The sequence below is a fragment of the Pteropus vampyrus genome, unplaced genomic scaffold, assembly GCF_000151845.1.
Source record: "Pteropus vampyrus isolate Shadow unplaced genomic scaffold, Pvam_2.0 Scaffold300, whole genome shotgun sequence".
Taxonomy (NCBI): Eukaryota; Metazoa; Chordata; class Mammalia; order Chiroptera; family Pteropodidae; genus Pteropus; species Pteropus vampyrus.
The window spans coordinates 2,466,646-2,475,001 of record NW_011889081.1 but is presented as its reverse complement, the minus strand read 5'-3'; positions in this window follow the sequence as shown (position 1 = coordinate 2,475,001).

Here is an 8,356-nt window from a genome sequence, read left to right as displayed (position 1 = left end):
ATATATTACATTTAAATAAAAGATGAAAATAATATAGTAGTGTGATTCCAATATTATAACAATATATATAAATCTGTAAGCTATTTTATTAATTAAAAATTTATAAACTGCATTTAATTAATCTATTCAACAAAATTGGGGGGCAATTACATGCAAAGCACTAAGGATATAATAGTAAGCTGTTAAAAGTGTAATTTCTGAAAAGGTAAAAGCGTGACTTTCAAATAAGTATAAAATGAGCATGTGTCAAAGATTTTAACTCATTAATGAATGAGAAGCCAGTAAGATGTTAAACTGATTTAAAAGGGAATCTAAAGAAAAGACATATATATGGGAAATCAGAAATGCTGAAATCAATTTGCTAATGGATGGAAAACTGATCGGTATCCTACAGAGCAAGGAAATGTAATGTTTGGAGTCATCTTTTCTGCAAAACTGAGGGGGAAAATGTATTTGTAAAAGAGCCAAGTTGAAGGCAAAGACACAAACACCCCCATAGAATTATATAACCCAAAGGATCTAGACGATGCTCAGTGTCCTATTGAAAGGACATGAAATTACTTTCTTTGCTCATTTCAAAGTCTTCCACAGTTATTCCTAACAAGTAAAAAAGGTTCCTATCCTCATTGAACATATAGTTTAGTAAGCCAGTTTATAAACAACAACAACAAAAATCTCCACATAACGTTAATGAGAGAAATATACAGGCTGCCAAGAAAGGATAATTTTCACAAGAAGGTGAAATTATGACTTTCTAAGATCATCTCAAAGATTTGACTTAATTTACCAATTAAGGAGAAAACTAGCAGGTAATCACAACTTGTTTAAAAGGGGACTGACTCAAAGTACCACACATCTATAGTCAGATAAGGCACATTGAAATGAATTTTACCAATGCAAACTGGCGAAGTTGTTATTCCCCACTGGGTAAAAATCAGTTGCATTGATGGGATGTGATTTTCTTTCCTAGGAACAGGAATTATTTGCATCACTATCAGGTTTCTGCCAATTAACTTCTGTCTTTATAGAGTTATGAAATAGCCTAGAGATAAAGACAAATCAGAGACAAAGCGCACTTCCCTATGGGATCAGATAACCCCTGGAGGCTCCAGCATTCCATTGGAAGGATACCCAGTAATCTTATTTGCCCATTTCACATCTTCCACATTGTTTTCTACAGGGCTGAGAAAAATAGCAGAGGGTGTCACTTAAACTAAGACCTAAGAGAAGGTGCCAAAACTCTGAAGATGGGGTTAAGAAAGATGGAACATCAAGTACAAAAGGCCCTTAGAGGAAAAAGGATTTAGAGGAAATAGAGGATCAGCAGGGCTGGACAGGAATGAGCTAGGGAGAGAGATCAGCATGGGAGCAAATAATGCAAAGCCTGAAAGGAGATGAGGAGTTTGGATCTCCTTCTAAGTGCAGAGGTCACCTTTAGAGCTTTAAACTGGGAAGTGCCATGATCTGATATGTGTCTTTTTTAAAACATTCCTGGTTACTGTGGGAGAGCAGACTGGAAGAAGAGCAGAGGACCTGAGAGGATGCTATTGCAGTTTCTAGGGCAGAGCTGATGGACTTGTGAAGATGGGGTGAAGGGCCTGGATCTTCTGGCTTGTTCTAGGCTAGAAACAGCATGTTTTGTTGATGGATTGGTGTGAAATAATAAATATTGGTGCATCAGTCTTAGCCTATCAATAGTAATAATTTTGGCTAGGGATGCCTAAGGCACTCATCTATACTACTTGTGGGGTCCCCCACGGACATGCAGTGGCTGGACTGGCCTTTGTGATTCTTATTGTGATTGTAAGATCTACCTCGGCAACAACCACCTGAAGTGGGAGCAGTCTCGTGGAACTGAGTCCCTAACCTGTGGCATCTGCACAAACTCCAGTTCATGTCTGAATTAAGCTACAGGACACCTGGTGTCCACTGGGAATTAGAGAATTGCTTGTTGTGGAAAACCGCACACATCTGGTGTTAAAAGTATTCTGCATATAGAGTTTTTCTTTTTTGGTTGGATATGGATGGAGAGGAAAAGGGTGAATGAAGGTGACTCTCGGCCTTCTGACTTGAGCACCTGGGTGAATGTGGTCCCAATTCCCGAGATCAGGAGCCTGGGGGAGTGTCTGGATTCAATGGAATCTCAAAGATCCCTGTTTGAGATGCCTATTGGAATCTTCAAGTCCCCAGCACTTAGACGATGGCTTGGAGGAACAGCTATGGGGTGGAAGTGGGTGTCTTGTGTCTCCCTCAGGTTCTCTGGGCCTCATCATCCCCAGGCATCTAGCACAGAGAGGCGTCCCAATCCCAGCTTGTGCTGACTGACTTCCCATGCACGTATACCTCTCACCCCAGAACTGTCTTTCTGGCTGGAGAAACCTCCACACTCTGACTTACCCAGAAGCCATTCATTAGTAGTCATTAACACCATCACTCATTTCTCTGGAGGGATGAGTAGAGAGGAAGAACGAGGTTGGAAATGGCTCTCCGCCCTGTAGGGGAGGCTGGAACTGGTTTCTCTATGCTTCCTCTCTGCAGTCAACATGATGTGGCTTCCTAGGTCATGTGATGGGTAGGTTTCCCTGGCTCCCCCAAGGCAGGGCCAGGAGGACCTGCAGATCCCAGCTCTGAGTTCAGCTCACCTCTGTAACTGAACTGGGTCCCTTCTTTCTGCATCTACCCTTAGATGTGGCTAATCTGGTACAGTCAGTCACTTCCTTTCCATGAGCCCTTGGACATGACCTTTGATCTCACCACTCTGAGATCCTGCCCTCTCTCTTCAGTCTTCGAGTCACTGATGTGTCACCAGGAGTGCTGGAAGCTGCTCATCCCTGAAATTGGGTACCCAGTAAGTTAGCTCATCCAGTTTGCCTCTGTCCTTCCCAGCTCACCTCTTCCCACCAGCAGTCCGACCTGAGCCCTTCTGCACCTGGAGCTCCCTTCTCTGCTTCCTGGTCAGGAAGGAAGCACAGTTCTTCCGGACTGATTTCTCAATGTTGTGGTAAGAGATGGTTCTGGATAGTCCTAGGTAGAAAGGAGAAAAGTATGTGTGACTGTTTAAAAGTCTGGCTTTAGAACATCCTGTTCACATGATGGATAATACTCAGGGGCATGCCAGTCCATCTTTCACAGTGGGCCAGCCTGGGAGAGGGGGGAAACTTTGTGTTGTAGCATTTGCTGATTTCCACAGTATAAATTGTCCCATTATGCATGGCTGATTTCAAGATACTAATGTGATGTCAACCACTTGCAAAATTCCTGAAAACTTAACAATCAACTCTTGCTAGCTGGTAGGAGCCCTCATTAACACATCCCCTTAATAAACATTTTATTTTAGAGGTAAACAAACAGATACAGCAAAGGGGGTTTCAAGCTCACCTGTGATTAATTGAATTAGCCAGAAAACAAAGAGAAAATTCTTGTGGAGGTGGTGGTGGGGGGGAGGGCAGTAGAAAGAGTTTTTCATCAACCAAAGGAAGCAGCGTGTAGACTGAAAGGTTGGGAGTGGGGATGAGGGGTTCTGACCCCCTAGAGTGGACAGTCCAGTGATATTTCTGTAGGAGGACTAAGCACCTTCTTCTAAGGCCAGGCTGATGGGCTTATTTTTCTATGAGAACAATAGGAGTCAGCGGGGAAAATGAGATTAAAGCTAAGAATTCCAATGTACAGCCGTTTTCTGAAAGAGGAAAAGTTTGTGAACTAAACCTAGGAGAGTGCTCTAAGCCGTGGAAGGAAAACTGGAGGAAGCTAACATAGAAACCTGTCATAGAGAAAGAAACAGAATAACTAGTAAGGGATGGAGGAGCAGGTATAAGTGCAGCTAAAAAAAATAAATAAATAAATAAAATAAAAAATGCCTGAGGTCTTAGTGGACCGCAAGAACTAACGGTGCTCTATATTCCAAGAAGACATTAGCCAGAACGAAGATACATGGTGTCATGTAATTAACACCCAGACCCTAGAGGTCCACCTTTGAAAGAGTCAGACAGTCAGGGGCTCTGTATTTAGAAAGTTTGGGGTTGAGGAAGATACTGGGGAGGAAGGATCCTTAAAACTAGAGAAAGGAATGCTGGCAAGGAGGGGATGCTCAACTTCTAAAGAAATGTCAAGAGGATAGGCAATGCTGTTATAAGATGGAGAAAATGTTATTCTCCAGAATTTTAGGTAGAGATGTGGGGGTGGGGAATGCCTTACCTCACAGCCCAGAGGTGCAGATGGGGAAAGAATTTCGTGTGCATGCAGTGTGAGGTTGGACTTCTTGTGGAAGGGTGAAGGGACAGAGCTTCGGGGCCAGGCTGGGATGGGCAAAACTGAGAAGACCTTGAGGAGCCTGGGCGAAGGTGGAGGAAAATGTGAGATGCAGGGCATGGGAGCTGTGGAAGTGGGACCTGGGACCTGGTATGTGGTTGGAGCCAAGTTCAACCCAAGTCTCCAAGAGGCCAGGAGCCCTGAGTGACATCTGATTCCAAGGACAGTTCAGGAGTGTGGTTAGACGGGAAGAAGGACATCCCTATGGGAAGGTGATGGAATGCCGGCCGGTGAACAATGTCCTCCAGTGTCCCTGGCACCAGCCAAAGCAGGCTCCTCAAAACCATTAGTGTCCTGGAAAACCTTGCCTGCAAATGATCACAGCCTAACATGTTGCTTAATCAGTACTCAGTCCTGCAAGGTTGCCTGCCAGCCCTTCACACCTGAGTGGTCCTTCATGTGATCATCACAGGCATGGCAGTGCTGACTGATCCTCTTCGCAGATGGATAAACTGAGGCCCAGGTTGGAGGAGGGAGCTACTGTTTACCTGGCTCCTTTGGAGGGCTCTGCTTACTCTGGGAGCTTAACTTGAGTCATCTCAAGGGGAGGGGGTGGAAAATTGATTCTGTCCTGGGTCCCCTCGCCCCAAGAGCAGGAAATGCCCGAAGACCCAGGACACTGGCTAGTGTTGCAGAGTGCGGGTGCGTATGTGGGGCTGCGTTCCAATCAAAGCTACCCAGCCAGTGGAGCCCACTGTTGCCACAGCTTCCAGTATTCATAAAAAGGTGGACAATCAGATTTTTTTAAACATTATTTTAGTTTTAGTAAAATGTACGTAAGATTTACCATTTTAACCATTTTTAAGTGTACAATTCAGTGGCATCAAGTACATTCACGATGTGCAACATCACTACCATCATCTCCCCAGGACTTTTTCATCTTCCCAAACCAAAACTCTGTCCCCATTAAACACTAACTCCCCCATCTCCACCAGCCCCTGGGAGCCTCTAATCTCCTTTCTGTCTTTATGAGTTTGACAACTTTGGGGACCTCATATAAATGGAATCGTTTCTTTCACTGAGCATAATGTTTTTGAGGTTCATCCACAAATGTAGCATGTGTCAGTGCTTCATTCCTTTTTATGGCTTAATAATATTTCATTGTGTAATGGACCACATTTTGTTTATCCATTCATCCATCAATGGACACTTGAGTTGTTTCCACTTTTTGGCTATTATGAATAATGCTGCTATGAACATGGGTGTACAAATATCTGTTTGAGCAGGGACTCAGACAGCAGCTTGTACATTCATGTTCACAGTAGCATTAGTCAAAATTCAGATTTTTAAAAAAATAGGGTTTGCCCAATTAAAAAAACAAACAACATTGAGAGTCTAACAAAACCCACTGGAGAACTGGATTCCACACCCATTTGCAGCTCTGGTCTCAGAATGCACCACTAGAACCAAGAGGAAAGGGGTTCCTTGAGGCCAAGTGACTCACCTGGAGTTTAGGGTGGGCTCGCATGTCATGGAGGACTCACCTTCCCCATCCCCAGCTTGGAGAGACCCGGCCTCTCCCTGCAGAAAACAGGCTGAAACATCCAGCCAAGGCCAGAACTTCATGAAAATCTAAGCTACAGAGGAGAGAGCAGTCCCACAGTGGGTTTCCCTCAGGCCTTGCACGGCTCCCCATCAAAGGGCCACCAAAGACTTAGAGGTCACAGCACCTTGGGCTCCTATCTCCTGCTTTCTCCAAATTTCCAACTATGGAAACTTGGGCCTGAAGCGCCTTGCCAGCCTCGCCCCTATGGCCCGTGATTCTGGATAGAAGCTCTGCCTAGGGTGACCAGCCGTCCCAGTTTGCCTGGGACTGTCCCAGTCAAGCTTGGACAGTTGTCACCGTATTACCCACCTTGCTTCCTGGCACCTGCCCATCCATGCCTGTCCATTTCCTTCCCTGACTCGGGCTCACCCGGACATGACCCCGTGTCCTACCTGTCTCCTCTTGCCCCTTCCTGCACCTCCAATCCAGGTGGGATCCCAGCAGCCCTCAGCTGTCCCTCCTGCCCTTAAGCAAAGGCTCTTTTACATGCGCAGGCCCACAAGGTGGCCTCTGCCCTGAACACCTGATCTTGTGATCCCCGCTAATTGGTCTTACCCTGGAACTCTTTCCCGACCTCTTCTAGTATCCCCAACTCGTCCTTTGGAGCCTGGCCCAAGAAGAGTCAGGCTCCCATAGCCCCCATGCCTCTCTTTTGCCACATTTCGAATCTACTAGTCCCACCCACCCAAGCCATTCCTGGGCTGGAATGGTCCATGATGGCACCCACGCCTCTCACCCCTTCTGCTACAAATCTCAGCTCAAAGTCAGCACTGCCCTAGGCTCCTGATTTAAGATCGCAACCCCTACCCCCATCTCCAGCTCTCGTTTCCCCCCACTTCCCGTTATCACCCCCTTTCTGCTTTGGTTTTCCCCATACACTATCAGACTAAATGATTTACTTTGCTGCTTCTGTTTCCTCCAGCATCCCTGCCACGAGGGCAGGATTGTTTGTGGTTTGTTTACTGCTGTATCTCCAGTTTGTAGGGTAGCACCAGGCACACAATAGATTCTCAGTAGGTTTTGGTTGAAGATAAATGGATACCCCTGTTCAGATTTCTGCTCTGACCCCAGTATCAACGTCTGAAATGCCACTGGTGAATCACTTCTCTGGACTGAGCACTGCCAGCTCCAGATGCTGTTCCATGTAAGGTCTCTGCAGCCCTCTCTTATCATCCACACCTCGCTTCAGATTCATCAGTGGCCCTGAGATGGCCTGGCAGGGATACGGTAGAGTGGGTGGCAGGGTGGGCAGTCCATCCATCATATCATGCTCAGGTGAAGAGATGCCCAGCCAGGGTGCTCAGTGTGGGTCCAGCACAGGATAGACAATCGATATTTTGTTTGACGACTTGAATCACACTAGGGTCTCCACTCGCTGAGAACTGGGGAGCCGGTTTCTGGGGCTCTTGCTCAGGACTTGTGCCAAGAAGAGTTCACTGGCTATTTAGGACTTCCTCTGGTTCCCACCACACCCTGCTCCTTGACCACCCCATCTCAAGGACAGAAACATCTCGGGATGCATGCCTGCCCCTTGGGTCCTCTGGGCAGTGATCTGGTTCTCATCAAAGGAAGGAAAAACTGGAACAAAGAGGAAACTGGAGAGGCAGGAGGCTGGAGCAGTCAGTCGTCAGTGGAATCCTCAGGACTCACCTCCTCCACATTCATTTATTCATTTAACGAACATCCACTGAGGCTCAGCATGCACCAGGCACCAACCTGGAACCTGAAGATCCACGGGGAGACTCCTCACACTGTCCCTCCCTTCAGGGAGTCGCAGCACACAACGCCCAACTGTAGGGTGGCCCTGCAGGGTCTGGGCCTGCCCCCACTCCTTTCCCAACACTCCCTCCCCAGACCCATGGGTTCTGTGCCCACCCCCATGACACCTCACTGTCATTACTTGCTCACCTGCCTTTCACCCCGGGGCGGGGTGCATTTTGCCTCAAGATAGGACCTGTGTCTTATCTGCCATTGTGCCCGGTGCCCAACACGGGGCCTGGCATATAGCAGGTGCCCAATAAATGCTCGTCAAGTGATCTGGGGAGGACAACCACCTCAGTTTCAGGAAGGGAGTGTGTTGGGGGAGCATGAGGAGCGTGGCTAGCCATGGAGTGTACAGCTAGATTCAGGAGAGTGAGCAGGTGAGGAGGGGCCCTTCCCCTACCTAGGGCATTTATTCTCAGCTACTCAGGGGCCACCACAGAAACTCTCGCCACCTTGGCCACTCTGCATGGGTATTTTCCTAAAGATCTCCTTTCCCTCAGTCCTAGGGCAGAAAAATACATCATTTGCGTGCTGTTCAAGTTTCCTGTACCCCATCCTTGGCTTGTCTTTGGTGGGGTGGGATGGGGTCTCACCCCTGCAGTTTAACTTGAATTGCCTCCTGATCCCCAACCAAAGCAGGGCCAGTAAAACACACCATGACCCTTTTTGGCACTGACAGTCCCCAGGGGATAGAATCGCGGAACCCTGCCACCACGGAGACCCTAACAGCCCAAGGAG